The sequence below is a fragment of the Tachysurus fulvidraco genome, chromosome 12, assembly GCF_022655615.1.
Source record: "Tachysurus fulvidraco isolate hzauxx_2018 chromosome 12, HZAU_PFXX_2.0, whole genome shotgun sequence".
Classification (NCBI taxonomy): Eukaryota; Metazoa; Chordata; class Actinopteri; order Siluriformes; family Bagridae; genus Tachysurus; species Tachysurus fulvidraco.
The window spans coordinates 24,961,461-24,981,377 of NC_062529.1; the positions used below are offsets into that span (position 1 = coordinate 24,961,461).

The 19,917-nt window shown below is 36.9% G+C and overlaps 2 long non-coding RNA genes across 2 annotated transcripts; both read left to right on the forward strand.

The window, feature by feature from the left end:
• Nucleotides 1-1,970: 1,970 nt before the first annotated feature.
• LOC125145964 lies at nt 1,971-8,344 on the forward strand. Its single transcript, XR_007144454.1, has 2 exons — nt 1,971-2,480; nt 7,806-8,344. It is a non-coding gene; the product is annotated as an uncharacterized LOC125145964 (long non-coding RNA).
• Nucleotides 8,345-8,994: 650 nt separating this feature from the next.
• LOC113641460 lies at nt 8,995-18,411 on the forward strand. Its single transcript, XR_003440316.2, has 4 exons — nt 8,995-10,020; nt 16,870-16,931; nt 18,112-18,213; nt 18,329-18,411. It is a non-coding gene; the product is annotated as an uncharacterized LOC113641460 (long non-coding RNA).
• The last annotated feature ends 1,506 nt before the right edge of the window (nt 18,412-19,917 follow it).

A 19,917-nucleotide genomic window follows, 5' to 3' on the forward strand; every position in this document is an offset into this window, starting at 1 on the left:
CCACCTTGTTTATTTGTCCAGTCACCTGGCCATGAACTCACCCTACCTAAACATTTTTTTTTTCTTCCATGACTGGCTTTGTCAAGATCCGAATAAAATTCCTCAAAAAATTTTCTGTGTTCATTACAATGTCTAGAACACATACATATTTAGTTATTTTGGAAAACTAGAGCTTGTTATGTCCATGCTGTAATTCTACAACTTTGGGCCAAAGTGATAGTCAAAATAGTCTGTGCACCTTATGCCTTACATAAAGACACTGCACTTCTTACATCATCACAAATCGAAATTTAAACTGTAAGATGATTCATTGTAATTCATTTCTAAATGTGCTTTTCCTTTAAATTTATACTTATTTTCAATTAGACCATAATTACACAAAAATACATTTTATGTGCTACTTGAAACTCCATCATATAGAGCAGTATCTGAAACTCCCTGTATCTTTGTAGTTTTTGTTTGTTATTTAACTAAACGATCCTGAGATTCTTTATGAGTGTTGCCCAAGTAGGAGATTTTTGGGGTGATGCCTGTTGCATTGTTCAGGGACAGGTGCAAATGGATATGCTGGATAATATGTAGGTCTCTCTTTCAGTTAGTCTATTCTTCCAGTTTGCTGCAATAGTGGATACACAAACACACTGTGTAGCAAGTGCAATGTTTGCCTGTGCTTTTCAGTAGAAAATAATTGTCTTAGGGCCTATCACTGCACCCAATCACAGACTTTTAACCACACAAAAAGTGACAGAAACAAAAGCTCTCCTAAATTTTTTTCCTCTCAATACCCATATCAATAAATGCCCATTCATACATCATATGATTATGCACAGTAAGCAATCAACCCTGCAAATGAATGCCTAAATGCTCTGTATATCTGATCAGACAAAGTGAGTACAAATACAGAAATTCTGCTCCTAGCAGAGCCCAACGTTGTATTATTACAACATTTTCCTAAAAAACTTACTAAAATGTAAAAAATTAGAAAAATTTCTCATGCTTTCTCTTTTTACTTCTCCCCAGCATTTTATTCTTACTTTCATCTTCCTACATTTTAACTCATCAAACATCCCTCCTTCAGGCCACTGCAACTCTCCTTTTGTCCGTTCTTGCCATGTACTTTTTATTAATTTTTCAGCATTCTTGTGCTTTATTATTATAATTGCAGCTGGAGTAATTAAGTTCTTCCCTCTGTCCATCATGCACCCCTGTCTTGCCCTTGTGGCACTGTCACATGGTTCTGTGACTATTTTAGTTGAATGTTTATTCTTTTTCTGGTAAACGTGGTTGTGCAGGATTCCTTCTAGTATGGTTCTCAAGAAAGACAAGGCAGATATTAGGATCAGAGTATAAGTCCAATAAGTACAACTTTAATTAAAATTATAATTAAATTAAAATTGAATAAAATCAATCAACTGCACATACAACTAATTACATACTCAACCAAATATTGAACCATTCCATTAATTAACTCACTAATCAATCAAATAAATTACCAGTTAAATCAATTAGATAATTAATCCAGTAAAAATTAAATTGTTGTTAAATTGTCACTGATAAATTCTCCCAACTGGTTCATCATCCTCATCTAACGACTCTACCCAGTTAGATAATGCTCCAAATTTTCAGCTCCCAAAAACTTTGACACTCAGGGAACAAAACAATCTCATTGGAAAAAAACAATCTCTAGTTTCAGATACAAGTGTCAGGGTGATTTTAGGCTTTACTGGCACCCAACTGGCACCCACCCAAGTGGAATTTTACTGAAGCAAAACACTACACCTGGTTTAACACTACGGAAAACATAGGGGCTAAAAAAGACACGTCTTAACTTTCCCCAACAAGAAAACAATTTTTTATGAAGTCAAAAAGGCCCAAGAATGGATTTTATATGAATGTTTTTTTTCACTAGGCATTAGTATCTGCTCCCAAAGAACACAGGAAAGCTATTCTGTGTGTGTGTGTGTGTTTGTGGTGTGTTCTAGGATTGCCCGATACAGCTTGGGAATTGAGTCATAACAGTCATAACTGTTTTCACAGTGCTCTAGCTGGCAGCCCTGCCAGATGGCCTTTATCGCTCCTCTTTGGAATCGTCTCCTTATTGGCTAACGAGATATCAGGGTCTCACTACTTACTACTGGCTGGCCCAACTGCCAAACAAACGGAGGGTGTTCCGGATATTGGCTTCTAAGCTGTCTATCTCTGCTCTAGGGGCACATATTAGCTCAAGTGAAGCCTGGACTACAAATATGACACCGACGTGTAGTTCGTCAACTGGGAAGTGAGAGCCGGAAAAAAAATGGATGGGAGTGAACTCCTGTTTACAGTCTTCGATCAGAAAAATAACTATTGTGAGGCGAGCAAAGCAATTTGGATTAAAAGGCTTAGATATTTCTTGGACCCTTGGGGATTTATGAAAAAATATTGGGTTTTGGTAATATTACCGTAATATTACCCCAGGGAAGCGAGGGAAAAGTTTAAAAGTAAGTAAACAAACTAAACTAGCAACTTGATTATATTTGCTACTGCTGTACATCCAGCTTTTGTGTGTGTGGGCTTAATAAAATCCTGACAGTCTAAGCTTTCAAACAATATAAAACAAAACCGTGTATTTAGAAACTATATCTTCCCTCCACTACTTTTCCTTCTTATTTTCACTCAGTGTACCACTCTGTGTTTCATACAGTCCTCTGTTATAAATAGATGTTCTGCTTGTTGTGTGTTATGTTACTTACCCCCCCCCCTTTTTTCCCCAAGTGAGTTCTCTCACTTATTTTATAAGTGCCATAAAACACTTCACAATTGCTTGTACTTTATCACACATCAAACTGAATCGTCATTCAGTTTGACAATACACAAATACACATGTGCACATAAACAATTCATACACATTACACACCGTATACGTATCTCCGTATACTTATGGCCGTAAACTTATTGTATACTCATTGGCGTACACTTATCAATGTGTACTCATTGCTGTATACTCATGAAGTGTACTTATCGGCGTATACTCATGATTGACGTGTACGTATATGAATACCTATGAATACATGTATTCAACCGTACACCATTACCGTATAACTTCAACGTATACCATGCACTTTACCGTGCACTACCAGGAGCTCCCCAGCCTTACCAAGCAAACCTGCCTCGCCGGGCAGCGGTATCTAGGGCCAACACGTTTTCTCCACACCGGCGGTACGCCACAGGAATTTTCTCCACCTGCCAGTTCTGTCAGTTCTGCTGTGAGTTATATAGCACTCACACCGGCACAGGAATTTTTATCCTTAACACCAAAAATATAAATAAGTAACAAAATGTATACAACAGAATTCACTCATGAGATTTTTTTCTTTCACACACACACACACACACCCCCCTCACTCTGTCTCTCACTCTCTCTCTCTTTCGCCGTGTGTGTGTCTCTGGGGTGCCATTAAATATGTCGTAACTCAGAGCCCGTCTCCAAGTCGACACATCGCAGGGTGTCCTCCTCTCTTAGACGTTTTGGTTACTAAAGACTGTTTTAGTTAGACTTAACTGATAACTCTATAATTACTACAAAAAACACTGAGAAAACTCCTCATACCTGGATGAGAATGAGCAAACTTCTTTATTGTGGTCAATCAGCCAACAATCTTTTAAGAGAAATTGCCAAGTTGAAAACCCCCAAAAAGAGCATGTCATGCAAAAACTCTCGCAACGTTCTTGCAAAAGTAAAAAACACTCCCCCCCACACACACACACATGCGCACACACACGCGCGTGCGGGGCTGCCTCCTTCATCTGGCCAGAAGAATTTGACACACGGACACGCGCACAGGCCCTCAGAAAATCTCCTCAATATATACCCTGGCACTCCTAGGCGCCTCCTCTATGGTTAGAGTCCCACGGTGCCATATCACCTTATTTACCGGCATCACCTCCTATGTTTTCTAAACACACTGACCTAATTTCCCCTTATTTCCCTTCACCTTTTTCCCATATGCCCATTTATGGATTTTCCTCCCCTTAGTTCTCAGGACCTAGGTCTGTCAACCAATGTCTTTTTCATCCTACATAACAAGTTATCGCTATGAGCTAAGGTCTGAGAACCATGGTCTTCTCCATTCTATATAACAATTTATGAGCTAAGGTCTGGGAACCAAGGTCTTCTCCATTCTACATAACAATTTTACATTTGTTATTACAAATGTGCTCAAAAAGAGCCTTACTTCCTGGTCACAGTGGAGGATTAATCCTTTTTTACAGAATTTTTTCCTCATTTCATTTCTTGCTATGATAAAAGTTCTTCATTATATCAGTTATGTTGTATTACTGTTTTTGCTAAGCCCTTGCTGTTATAATGTTGCTTTGTATTTTGATTTTCACTTCCTCACACATTGTTGATCAGAGAGCTCAGACTGACGAGGCCTGACAGCACCGAATCTGGTTACTTTTACTATGCTTATGATTACAATAAACATCTTTGGCCTACAACATCGCCTACATATGTCTTATGACACCAATTGTAATATTTTGCAAGGCCTAATACTTTACTTTGGTTATAGTATTGTAAGGAATAATACTTTAATTATTTCTACTAAGATTTTTCACAACACTCCCAATCTGCCTTTTACTCTGAGCTAGAAAAGAAAAATATGGAAAGTGGCTACTGGACTGCTGCCATGTTTGAATGCCTGGCTTTATATAATGAATCAAGAAGATGTTTTTTTTTTTTTACAAAGAAAAACAAAACATGAAAGTCACCCAAGAGCACAGTTTACCTATAAATCAGCACATTTAGCATATTAAAACCTTTGCTATAACATGTCCTCAAAGACTTCATGTTTATTTCATTCATGTTCATTAGTGACTCAGCTGTTCGGACACCTAGGGGAAGTTCATTCCACCACCTCGGTGCCAGAACAGAACAGAGTCTTATTGTATACTTACCTCTTAACCTGTGGGATCAGTCAAGCAGTGCTGGTAGATCTGAGGGTACAAGGTGCAGTGTGAGGAGTGATGAGGGCTTTGAGGTTAGAGGGAGCTGGACGATTTCTGGCATCACTGATGCGTGCGGCTACCAGAAGCCAGTGGAGGAACACAGCAGTGTGGTGGTGTGGAGAACTTAGGCAGGTTGAAGACAAGTCGCACAGCTGCATCATGGATCATTTACAGAGGATGAATTGTGTTCCTATGTAGACCTGACAGAGAGAGCTGCAGTAGTCCAGTGTTGACATAACAAGAGACTGAACAAGTACCTGAGCAGCCTGTGTGGGGAAAAATTACTGAATCCTTCTGATGTTGTAGAGAAGAAACCGACATGAGTGAGTCACATTAACAACATGTGATGAAAAGGACAGTTGCGTGTCCACAGTTACCCCAAGGTGGTTTGCTGTGACTGAAGGGAAGAGCAGATGCGGATTGTAAGGTCATGACCTGGGGATGAATCACCTGCTAGGATTGAGCTCCTGATAAACTGTCATCCACAATGAGATGTTTGCCAGGCATGCTGAGATCCGTAGAAAAGTTGTGGTATCTAAGGGTGGGAAAGAGAAGATACACCTGTATGTTGTGTATCATCAGCATAGCAGTGGTAAGAGAACCTGTGTGATGAAATAACTTTACCATGAGAGTGAGTATGCTGGGAGAAAACAAGAGGAGCCCTGTACTGAGCCTTGTGGGACTCCAGTGGAGAATCTGCATGGAGCATGTTACTCCCCTCCATGTTACCTGATATGAGCGACCCTCCAGGTAGGAAGCAAACTATTCCCATGGTGATCCGCAAATTCCAAGATCCCTGAGGGTAGACAAGAGAGTCTTGTGGTTGACCGTATCAAACCCTGCTGAAAGGTCGAGCAGGATGAGGACAGATGACAGCTTGGCTGATTGGCATTAGCATGTAGTTTTCTCAGAGACATCCAAAAGGGCTGTCTCTGTTGAATGATAAAGCCAAATAAATACATTTTTAAATTTAAAAAAGTTTAATAAAATATGATTATATACTTTATTTACATTATGGATAATTATGGTAATGGCAATGAAGAAGAAAACCACATTTTATTAACACATCGCACATAAATTATAAAACTGGTTGCAAAAAAAAAAAGATAGACTTTACTTATAAAACCCTACAGGATTTATTACTGTAGCTGTCATTCATTTGTACAAAGCTGTGAAGTTCCTAAGTAACTATTTTAATAAAAATGGCGTCTATCTTTATCTGAATGCATCTGTCAAAACATGCTGGTAAAATAGTACAGTAACAAATGACAGATTTGATATCAAATTATGTTGTTCCTAATATATTCCATAAAATATATTATTTCCTTTTGTTTCCATCTTTCTGACTTTGCTTAATGTTCCATTCCAAATGTTTCCCAGTAGGAAAATTTACAGTCCCAATCTCAATCGTTAAGAGTCAGGAGACAAATTAGGACAATGACCTGTTGCACATGTTGCTCATTAATACAGTTATACCATGAGTTTATTACAAGCAGAGTTGTTTAGTAACTGGTTTGGTTATTACATGCCTGATATTATTTTGAACTTTACTGAATCACTGATCAGCTTAGTTTTCATTTTATAATGAAGTTTATTTGCAAATGAATCCTATCTGTCCTTTAAAACGGGGTTCATTAAATATTCAATTCAATTCAATTCAAGTTTATTTGTATAGCGCTTTTTACAATTGACATTGTCTCAAAGCAACTTTACAGAACATAAACATAGAACAAAGGGTTATTATAAGAATAATATAAAGATTCATTGAATACAAAATTCAAGATTAATATTAGCAAGTCTGAGGTGACTCAGACAGCAGTGGCAAGGAAAAACTCCCTTTGATGGTAAGGAAGAAACCTTGAGAGGAACCAGACTCAAGGGGAACCCATCCTCATATGGGTGACACTTTAGGGTGTGATTATAAATATACAGCCTAACAAATGTTGTATAGATGCAAAAGATCACATGGAGTTTACATCTTTTTAGTAAAGCAGAGTCTAACTGTAGCTGGTAGATCTCTGGATGCCTCAGGGTTCGCAGGGTCGGCCTCATCTCGGTGGTCCAAAATCTTCATCGCACGGAAGACAATCAGGGCTGGTATAATTTCTGGATGCCTCGGGATGGGTAGAAGAGAGAAGCAGTGGAGAGGGATTAACATATCTGCTGTTCATAACATTTGCAATTCTGATATAATAGTGCACAGTATTATGGGATGTATTATGTGTACACCTGACTAAAGAGATGAGTTTTTAATCTACATTTAAACTGGGAAAGTGTGTCTGAGCCCCGAACACTAACAGGAAGACAATTCCACAGTTTGGGAGCTAAATAAGAAAATGCTCTACCACCTTTAGTAGACTTAGATATTCTGGGAACTAGCAGAAGTCATAAGTTTTGTGATCTCAGAGAGCGTGAAGGATTGTAATGTGTTAGAAGGCTAGTTAGATACATGGGAGCTAAACCATTAAGAGCCTTGTACGTAAGTAGCAGCAGTTTGTAATCAATTCTAAACTTAAATATGCATTTATGATATTAATAGCTGTGTGTTTAGTTCTGTTGAGCTGTGTGTTGAGTAGACGACAGCAAATTTACACTGTTATACAAGATGAACATTCAATACTTTACATTGTAGCACAGTGTCATTATTTCATTGTTGTCACATGAAAATATATAATAAAATATTTGTAAAAAATATCGCCAAAACAGCATCAGCCAATCAGATGAGAGAGAGCAAGTGTTGCATGGCGTGAAGTGCTTCCAGGGAGGTGAGGGGTCATTTGGCGGGAAAACTAATGCATGTTTTTTTGTCTCCCATACAGGAACTCTTGAATAGACCAAAGAGAACGATGCCTCCTGAGCCCACTTCCCTGACGGTGGTCCCTGAACCCACCTCCTTGACGATGCTCCCTGAGTGCACCTCCTTAACGATGCTCCCTGAGCCCACCTCTTAACGATGCTTTCTGAGCCCACCTCTCTAAACGCACCTCATGATGCTCCCTAAGACCACCTCCTTAACGATGCTCCCTGAGGCCCACCTCCCTGAGCACACCTCCTTAATGATGCTTCCTGAGCGCACCTCCTTAACGATGCTCACTGAGCACATCTATCTAAACTCACCTTCTAAACAATTCTTTAGACTATTTTCAGATTTTTTATTATCTGTGTGTGCAGTTGCTTTTCTTAAAAACTTCTAGAAACAGTCCAATACGGAATCCAGCCCTAAAAGAGGGCGCATTAAACTTGCATTATATGAGAGGCTTTGACCATGATTCAGGGTTTCATCTATGACATGCTTTTGTTGTGTACCAAAAAGTTATACTAAACTCAATTAAAACCATTATATTCATTTATTCATTCATTCATTCGTTCATTCATTCGTTCGTTCATTCATTCATTCATTTTCTACTGCTTATCTGAACTTCTTGGGTCAATCAACCTACTATGCATGTCTTTGGACCAGGGGAGGAAACCGGAGTACCCGGAGGAAACCCCCGAGGCACGGGGAGAACATGCAAACTCCACACACACAAGGCGGAGGTGGGAATCGAACCCCCAACCCTGGAGGTGTGAGGCTAACGTGCTAACCACTAAGCCACCGTGCACCCCCACCATTATATTGCAACCAGAAATTACATTATGGCACATAGTGAACACACCAAAAGACACAAATAAGTAAATTGCCAGTAATCATCATGTTCAATTCAAGTTTATTTCAATTCAAGTTTATTTGTATAGCGCTTTTTACAATAGACATTGTCTCAAAGCAGCTTTACAGAACATAAACACAGAGCAGAAGGTAAACATAATTAATGATAAAGGAATTAACGAATAATAAAAGAAATAAGAATTAACAGAATAAAAATTCTAGATTATTATTAGATGTATATAGTTCACAGTGTGTATGTATTTATTCCCCTATGAGCAACTCTGAGGTGACTCAGGCAGCAGTGGCAAGGAAAAACTCCCTTAAATTGGTAAAGGAAGAAACCTTGAGAGGAACCGGACTCAAGGGGGACCCCATCCTCATATGGGTGACACTGGGGGTGTGATTGTAATATACAGTCAGTTAAATGTTGTATTGGTGTGAGGTTCAAGGACTTCTGATCTCCTGAGTACCACAGAGTCTAAATGTTCCCTCCCGGTTCTCCTCTCCATCCTTAGCTGATGTTAAACCACACCCTTACTGTCAAAATTGTCTATTTGTCCATTTGCCTGGGAACAATGTGAAATTTATTGATATTTAATTATACATTATTATGTTCCAAATCTATTCTAATATATCATACTGACTCTATTGTAAATTAAATTATAAGAATCACTGGTTAATCAATGGTTAAATCTCTAACTCTGTTTATGTTCACATTACCATGTTGATCTACAGTAACATACATGCTTTTTTCTGTAATGTGACAGATCTGTTTGTCATGACTGTGTAGACAAAAAGGTTTTCTTCATTATTAATGAGATTAAGAGAAATGAATGTTCCGTGACCTTTATGACAGACTAATGGTCTGTATTGTTTAGTCTTTCTCAAAGAACTGTTGTTGTCATTCATACATAGCAACCATAATAGAAACTATATCCGAGAGTCACAATGGTTGCATAAATCTGAATAATTTCATTGCACATTCAATAATCATATATTTTTGCCACCTGAGTAGATTCTGTGTTAAAATGTAAATGTCCAGTAGGGGTAATTTTCAATATTAATTGCATTGATATATATCAAATGGTTTACAAGCTGTTTGGTTTTTGTAATTAAAAACCTTTCTGTAAATAGAATCTGTCCTGTAAACAGAAACTTAATCACAAATGCATGAAACCAAAACAAAATGCCATGTTATGACTAATTATTATTTTTGGTAACACACCAGGTGGGTAACTTTATTTCACTTTCAGTTTTGTTTGTCATTTTTCCATATGCCAACATATAAAGCTGTGTAATTGAGGGTTGAGCATAAACACACTACAGCACAGAAGCAGCTTCAGTGTATGAAACCTTCTTCGTTTGCATGAAAGAAGAGACCTTTAAATGTAAGTAAGAAATTTAATAAATAAATAACATGGATTTCTAAAACCACAACATGCTGTATATTACTACTGTGTTTATAGCATACTTGCTGTACCAAATAATTATAATAAAAAAAAACATTTTTAAATAAACAAATGAGATAAATAAGATATGATTATTTTTTTTTACATTATGAATAATTATGATGATGAAAAAGAATACCACATTTTATTATCACACATAAATTATAAATTTATTATATAAACTGGTTGCAAAAAAAAAAACAGATAGACTTTACTTATAAAACCCTACAGGATTTATTACTGTAGCTGTCATACATTTGTACAGAGTTGTGAAGTTCCTAAGTAAATATTTTAATAAAAATGGTGTCTTTCTTTATCTGAATACATCTGTCAAAACATGCTGATAAAATAGTACAGTAACAAATGACAGATTTAGAAAAATATCAAATTATGTTGTTCCTAATATATACCATAAAATATTCTATTACCTCTTCTTTCCATCTTTCTGACTTTTCTTAATGTTTCATTCCAAATGTTTCCCATTAGGAAAATTTACAGTCCCAATCTCAATCATTAAGAGTCAGGAGACAAATTAGGACAATGACCTGTTGCACATGTTGCTCATTAATACAGTTATACCATGATTTATTACAAGCAGAGTTGTTTAGTAACTGGTTTTGTTATTACATTCCCGATATTATTTTGAACTTTACTGCCTCACTGATCAAGTTTTCATTTTATAGTGAAGTTCATTATGGTTCATTAAGGATATGAATGCAGAATAACACAGCATAAAAATATCTAAATATATTTTACTTTCTCTGAAAAACGTAAATTATAAATTAAAAAGATACCAGGTTTATTCTTCCAAGATACACCATATGGTCAAAAGTACAGTAACACTTGAAGAGGTGTGATGTGGGAAGAAACGTTTTCCAAATCTGAACCTAAGCAGTAAAATGTTAGTAGATTTTGACATAAGCCATGGATGTAGGACTTCAGTAGATCTGTGTTACTACCTCTGTATGAGGGCAGTGAGAACTGTGTCCATATTATTGGCATTAAATCTACATTAGTTAATGTGGGTGTTGAACTCAAAGGGTGTCTTATCTCTTGTGTAACAGACACGTCATGCTGGAAAACATCACTGAATAAATTTTAATCAAAATCTAATGTAGTTAAACGTCATTTCTGAAAACAGAAACCATTTCTGAAAACAGAAACCATTTCTGAAAACAGAAACCAATTAGGCCTTGGACTCTGTCCTACGACTTCATTTGATTGGCTAGGATTAAAATATCGTGTTGTCATTGGAGATTTTAAGAGAGTAGAGCTTAAACTTAGTATAATAAAGGGGAGGTTTTACTTTCTTTATTTCTCACATACACTAAGACATCGCTTTTGCAAGGTAAGGACACTGTTTTATGACACTCAGAAGAAATTATTATTATTATTATTATCATTATTATTATTATTATTATTATTATTTACAGGTTCTTGAAAAGCTTTACTGAATATTAATTCTACATAGATACATTATTTATAAATTTCTTATATAGAAATAATTCTGCATATAAAATGATACTATAATACTGTTAGGGATGAGCGCGGATCCGTTAGGGATCAGCGCAGACTTGGTGCCATGTGCGTTTGTTGTTTGTTTGCATCACGTGATTGCCCCATCCACGTCTGCTCCTCCCCGGTCATCACACCTGTTTCCCGTTGTGTGTGATTGTCCATGTCAATATATAGTTAGTTCCCCATGTGTTAGTATATTTAGTTCCCCATGTGTTGTGGTTTATGTTTGTCTTCCTAATGTATTAAACCCCTTTCATTTGAAACTATCCTGCGTATGGGTCTGTTCCAAGCCACCTCTGCCAGTGTCCTAACAGAATGAAGCCGCCTCGACCATGCAGACCCAGCAGGATAGCTTCCAGCTCGGACCGGCTTTTTTTTCTTTTCCCCCTGGACTGTTCCGCCAGTCCTTCTGGTGACATCGCTCCGCATCTCGCCGGTGAAGGACGCCCATCCACTTCCGGTTCCGTTCCGAGGAGGACGTCGCTTCACCACTTTCGTGGAGGGTGTCACCATGTTATTGGGGTTCCTTTTTTTTTGAGGTGCCCTGTGGCATTGCCCCGCATCTCGCCGGTGAAAGACGCCCGTCCACTTCCGGTTCCGTTCCGAGGAGGACGTCGCTTCACCACTTCCGCGGGGGGTGCTGCAGGCCCGAGGCGGGGGCGCCTTCCCGCCCTCCCACCTCTTTCCTTCGCTCGGCCTTCAGTTCGGATGCGGACGTTGCCTCGGCCCCTTAGCTCGGCTGTGGACGTCGCTCAGCCCTTTCCGGCTGCGCCGCCGTGTGCCTCTGCTCCCCCCACCTTCCTCGCCGAGTGCCTCTGCTCCCTTCGCCTACCTCGCCGTGGTCCTTGCTCTCCCCACTAGCCTCGCCATTGTCCTTGCTTCCCTCACCTGCCATTCGCCATGGACCGCGCCCCCCCCCCACCCCGGACCTTGCCGGGGTATGGCACTTCGGGAGCCGCGCCTTAAGGGGGGGGTTCTGTTAGGGATGAGCGCGGATCCGTTAGGGATCAGTGCAGACTTGGTGCCATGTGCGTTTGTTGTTTGTTTGTGTCACGTGATTGCCCTGTCCACGTCTGCTCCTCCCCGTTCATCACACCTGTTTCCCGTTGTGTGTGATTGTCCGTGTCACTATATATGTGAGCCGCGTTGCATTAGGCAGCGCAGCTTCATTGATAATATTGTTAGTTCCCTGTGTGTTGTGGTTTATGTTTGTCTTCCTAATGTATTAAACTCCTTTCATTTGAAGCTATCCTGCGTACGGGTCTGTTCCAAGCCACCTTTGCCAGGGTCCTGACAAATACTGATTATTATATTCACAAAAACATGAATTACCTGCTGGTGTGATTATTATTTAAAATATGATGAGTAAAGTAGCTTATTTATTTAAGTAGGTTTTGTTTAAGTGCTTATGTTTGTAAACAATATTGAATTTTCTTTCATTATTATTATTAATGTATTTTAATTTATTTACAAATTTATTTATTATTTATTTATTATAACATAAAAAATTGCATGTAACAAAAGAGTGTGATGACAGATGTAAGTGTCAGATTGGTCTCTGGTGGCTTAGGAATGGCATTTGGCAAAAGTTGGAGCGATAGCAGGTATGCCACACATACAGTATGTCAGGATAACAAAACTGTGAACTGAATTCAGAAGAAAACAAGCTGAAGTAAAGCCAAAACTGTAGATCAGAGAAAATGTGTCAAAAATTAAATTAAGGATTAAGAATTTAAATTAATTAAATGCAAAAGAACACAAGCTAGTCCAGACTCAAGTCCAGAGTCCATAAAAATGTCAACCAAAAAAGAAAAATGGCTTAAAAAAAACAGGCAAAGATTAAAGAAAGCAAGAAGATCAAACAAATTGATACCAGGAACATAACATGAAAGAATTATGGCAGAAATTTAGAAGGGTCGTGGTGTTTACAGGGGCAACAAGAGAAGCTGGGGGCAAAACATCAAACACTGAACAAAGAAATTGGGGAAACAAAGCTACTTCATTACAGGAAACCGTGCACAGGTGAGAATAATGACAACTGATTAATTAAAGTCTAAGTCTAGTGACCAAACAAGTCCATAATCCTGACACAAAAAAACTTTCTGGATTTTTACTTGGTACTGCTTCTACATGCTTGATATTTATTTGACTTTTCTGTTCTACTGAGTGTGGATATAAAACCTATAGGAAACTCCAATATCCATGAAATAACCTGCAATCCAATTTGTGTTATTTGTGTAAACTCTATAGACAGCTGTGTGTGAAAATCCCCTGATTGTATGTATTGTTCTGCTGCCACGTGATTAGATAACTTGATGTAATTTATACTGACATATGTGTCCCTTAGTGAAACTTGTTTTTGGATTGCGTAGGCAACCCTTCCACAATCCCACTAAGAAATGTGTTCTAGTTTGCACGGGTTAGTTTTTAAAACACAAGATCAACTATCAGAGATGGTCTTACCTTGAACGCAGGTGTCCTTCTAAGTCCCTCAGTCTTCTAACAAAGGATCCTCTACAAGTTCTTCTACCTAATCTATTGTTTGAATCTTTAAATGAAGGAGTCAGACTTAGACCTTCTTGTCTTTTCATGGTCCTCACAATGGGAGGCCTTGTTTTTATTTAAAGCAATGTAATACAGATAAATGTGTGTGATATATGTAAAGTAAAATAAAAGAAAATTACAAATAAAATTTCCTTCAAATAATCAAACAATATTAGAATAAGGGGTTAGTGGTTAGCACGTTCGCCTCACACCTCAGGGTTGGGGGTTCGATTCCCACCTCCGCCTTGTGTGTGTGGAGTTTGCATGTTCTCCCTGTGCCTCGGGGGTTTCCTCCGGGTACTCCGGTTTCCTCCCCCGGTCCAAAGACATGCATGCTAGGTTGATTGGCATCTCTGGAAAATTGTCCGTAGTGTGTGTGAGTGTGTGAGTGAATGAAAGTGTGTGTGCCCTGCGATGGGTTGGCACTCCGTCCAGGGTGTATCCTGCCTTGATTCCCGATGACGCCTGAGATAGGCACAGGCTCCCCGTGACCCGAGAAGTTTGGATAAGTGGTAGTGAATGAATGAATGAATGAATGAATGAATAATGTCTAAGATTCTCCAGAGAAACAAAGGATACAGTAGATTCGGATAAGTGGTAGAAAATGAATGAATGAATGTTTTTTAGTTGGAGACCTACTTTATATTCTGGCTCTGCTTTGTTCCTATGTTTCTGTTCCAGCATTGTTTTACGTCTATAAGCTACAAATATTATGGACAATTTAGAGACAGCAAATAATCTATAATGTGTGCAGGAGGAAACTGGAGAACCTGTGGGAAACTCCACAAAGCTCAGGAGAGCCTGCAAACTGTGTAAATTAAAGAGATTAGGAGGATAAGTCCTTTAAATAAGGAGTTATTAAGATTTAGACAATCATACTTCAATCTTTTCTAAGTATGAACCCTATTTCTTGTTCAGTAAGTGGATTTATGTATTTCCTAATTCATGTACTTCCATCTGCTGGTCAAAATTTGGAACTACAACACAAGAGACAGTTTAGTGAGTCCTGTATATTCACTTTTAATGGTCATTTAACCCTTGTATGTTGTTCGGGTCTGTGGGACTCAGATTCATAAATATCAATAGTTTTGAAAAACTTTGCTTCCTTGTAAATTAGTTGATTTTTTCCCACTCATAACTTGATTAAATTTGATTTACATTATTAAATATTGATATTACATTTTATTAAAAAACAACAAAAAACAAGTAGCACTTTAATTAAAAATGTGATGTAATAAAGGTAAAGGGCAAATATTAACCATATATGCGGTTTATATTGCTTGTAATTGGGATGAAATAAACATCTGTAGAGTATTTTAACATAAAAATTTGGATTGTGTTGAATTAAAAACCTAAAAATGCAGCAGGTCCAACAGACCCACAAACACTGGCTGAGTAACAAAAATACAAACACCATACAAGGGTTAAAAAAGTGATGTAACATTACTACATCCATTGTGGGCTTTAATAAGCACAATACATCCATGTTCTAAACAAATTATGTTAAATTATTTAATCTACAGTTTGAAGTATTGTAAGACCAAAACAATTACTTTATTTACTTATACTTTTTAAAAATAATCCTCTTTTATCTTCTTTACTTCTTCTAACATCAGATAAATGAACAAATCTGATAATTAACATAGAAAGAAGGAAAAGAAATCTAATAATTAGCATTGCGCTACATTGTGCTACTATTCCTAATAAAACCTCAAACCCAATCCAAACACAATAAGATAAATTCAGGAGGTAAACGATGTAGATCGTACCAGGTCTACCGGTACATTTAATACAGTTTCCTCTAATTTAGTATTTTAGTCTTTACATTTTTAATAATAAAATGGGGTTTTAAAGCCACTGATTCAAAGGAGTAACAGACAACATCTGGCTATTAAACATGTAAAGTATCTAAATGCTTTGCATTAGAGTCACGCTGCTTCCTCTACCTCTGAGCTTATATCAGGGAAGAAGGTGGCAAAAGACCAGACAGTACTCTTTAAGGTTTATTGAGAACAACGGAGTGTTTAAACAGGAGAAAGGTCTAATAGTCTGCTTAATCTATTGATAAAAAAAGAAATCAGCAAAATCATACGTGGTGGTTAAGACATTTACTGATGATTTGACGAGTTCATTACGACGTGTCTGGATTCAGTACGTTTACCTAAAAAAAACAGATCAAAAGTATATCCAGGCCAAATCAAGGGATATCTGTGTGGTAGACGAGGTCATAGGTGAGACCATAAACAAATGGTGTCACGCAGTCAGGCGAGGGTCGTCAGTGTGAAGAAATATCCAGAATCTATCGTATCGAGTTAAATCCCCAAAAACTGCTTTAGCAACAGATGTTGATTTTAACCTTAAGAAATGCAGATATAGTTATAAAGTCATAAATTACACCAGAGTTCAACATGTGACTTAAATCTAGAGTTTGATGATAATTATAAATTTTAGATATTATTTGCTGGTGCTTTAAAAGTAACCGGTCCTCATCTACTGTACACTCTCCTCTGGTGCTTTGTGGATGATTAACACTTCTACTGTAGGTTTCTAATTTGGATCTACTGTATTTAAATCCTTCTCTGAAAAGAAATCTCCTAACACATGAACTCTTAATAACTCATTCATTCTGTTCTTTAATGTAAATAAAAATATAATTTATGTGCAGTTGCCAAAGAATATCTAAAAGTGATTTGTGTCATTGTGTTAATTGTGTCCTTTTGTATCTAGGTGTCCACCCAGTACTTTCATTTCCAGTGTATTTGAAGCTTAAAACATGGAGACAAACAGAGGTATTCTTGTCATGTTGTTCATTTCATTTGTGTGTGCTGATTCTAGCTAAAGATAAGTTTGAGGACAGAAAGTCTAATATGGAAATCTAGTTCAGTATCAGATGTTTTAGTCAGATTGACCTGTCACTGGAGGACATTTAAGGTACGTAGAGTGATTTCTGTTTTTAAAATAATTGACTAATTTTACACTAATAATAAAGCATGTTACTGTTGCTATTGTATAATTTATGTAGAGTTTTGTCTTAAATAATTTCCTGTACATGATCAAATAAATTCCAGCCTACTAGAGATAGCTTGATGTACGTTTCACCCCTGAAGACTGTAAGAAATAGTAAAAGAACTGAAAATAATATAATCTTATATTGGTATATTTTAAGAAAATTTACCAAACTGATGAATATTCTTGACTTGAACTGAAGATCTATGCTTTTGTGTGCACTTTTATATAATATACATATAATGGAATCCTTTTATATAAAGGCAGCTACTTTTAGCTTAAGCATGAGCTATAAAATTGAGCTTATTTAATGGTTCTTGAAACAACAGGGCAGTTCTGTTAAGAAAGCAGGTTCTGATGTTTGAACATATATAAATAAAATGTATGAGCTATAGGTGTAGTATAGGATAATGTGCCCTGGTTTGAGCCAAGTTTTTTTGGCACACATGGGCAGTATGCTAGTGATCCAGTAATAACATACAGAGAAATAAGATTACTGAGTCACTCCTCAGTTTGTATGTTTCCACTCTGCGATACCTGAGAGATGTTGTACAGTCTAATGTCCAGGGGGACAAAAGCGTTCCTCAGTGTTGTAGTGGAACCTGACAGAGACAGCAGTCTGTCACTGAACACACTCCTCTGTCTGGTGAATATACTGTGCACAGGGTGAAGGGTGTTGTCCAGGATGGAGAGCAGACATAAGAGATATAAGATATAAAAGAAAACTAAAGAATTAAGAGGCTTGAATCACATAAGAAATAAATTATTTTACTTGCAGGAAAGTGATAATTCCAGCACATGTGCATAAGAAGAGCCGAAAGGCTTGGAGAGTAAAAGCACAACAACTTTAGGAATCTTTTTTCTTTTATGAAGCTTATTACCTAATGCCTCTAACGGTACGAGGTGAAAATAAACTGACTTTCAAGTTTTTATTTGTTTAAGTTATGCTTTTGTGTTTTATAGACATGACAACGGCAGTAGTGCAGAAAATGGCATTGGGGGCAGGAATTGGTCTCGTGGCTGCTGGTGTACAATTGTTTGGTGGCACTCGTGGATTAGTGACAGGTTTAGTATTTAGTATTACACTCATAAATATAACACAGGATGTATGATTTCTTGCATTAAATTGTTTGACTTTATGTAAAAACCTACTTCTTTCTCTATAACTTGAATTTATCAGGTGCGGCTGTGGGAGGTGCAACTCTGTTTTTTGTGAATCTAGATCTTAAGCATCTATCTGAAACTTTCAAGACTCTCTCAAATGAAAAGAAAGACGCACTCCTGAATCTGATCCTATCACTGACCTCTATTGCTTTTGATCTCTGGAAGGATTCTGATAACATACATCTGAACAGTAAAAGTGCTTTTCGTATTATTGAGAATGGATTGTCAAGGGGAATTCCACAGCAGATTCTTGAACTCATACGTGATGAGGAATAAGCATAAGTCCTGCTGAGTCTCACATCCATATATACATGATGTAAACTTAATAAATTCATTAATCATTTTAGTTCTATCTTTTATATCTGTATGTTACTTTGCCGGTGGATTTGATTAATTGTATGTCTTTGTATGAGATTATTTTACTAAATAACCTATATATATCACATGTTTTGTGTGTGTGTGTGTGTGTGTGTGTGTGTGTGTGTGTGTGTGTGTGTGTGTGTGTGTGTGTGTGTGTGTGTGTGTTTTCAATATAATTGATGCAAAGGTAAAAATTTAGGTCAGTTATCATCATCATCATCATCATCATCATCATCATCTTCTTCTTCTTCTTCTTCTTCCTTTCTCATCTTGACCACAGTAACACATCACACACAGGACTTCCTGCTACCACAACAAACTAATTCCACCTCATGCAAAATGCAGCAGCAGGAAATATATATATATATATATATATATATATATATATATATATATATATATATGTGTGTGTGTGTGTGTGTGTGTGTGTGTGTGTGTGTGTGTGTGTGTGTGTGTGTGTGTGTGTGTGTGTCTTATACATCTCCAAATCATGTTTTTATGCAAGTACCAACATTCATCATGATACATCTGTCACTAAACCTTTGGGGTTTATGTTTTTTTGTTTTCTTTCTAATATTGTCATTCTTATTACATAAATTGCCAAATTTAAATTCATATCCTGAATTTTAGATTTTTCATATTTTTAAAGCTACACTGTAAGCATTTATAACCATGGTTAAAAGTGCTATTCAAATAAAATGTAATTAAATTGAATTAAATCATAAATTATTTCACTTTTTCATTTACTTCGTTAATTTTACATTATTTTAGTTGTTTAAATTTTACTCTATTTTTATACCTTAAATTTATATACATTCTTATATACACTAATATATTTTATATTAGAAAAATATCTTTATCTTTTTTCTTTATTTCACTGTTATAACTTGTTTATTACTTACTTATTGTTCATTTGTGTAAATTAATATTTCATTTTTACTACTGTTTTTTATTTATTTCTGTTCGAGATTTTATTATTATTATTATTATTATTATTATTATTATTATTATTATTATTATTATTATTATTATTATTATTATTATTATTACTAAACAAGTAAACACATCGTCAGCAGCCCTGTTGGTAAAACTTCAGTTTGGTTAAAAAAAAAACGGCTTATGAAACTTTTCACTTCCTTCCTCTTGTGTGTGAAGCTCCGACCCACAAAAGCAGAAACTGAAAGTGTGCTTGATCAAGTCTCCTGATCATAAAACCAGACAGATCAGACTCTTGTCAGTACACGA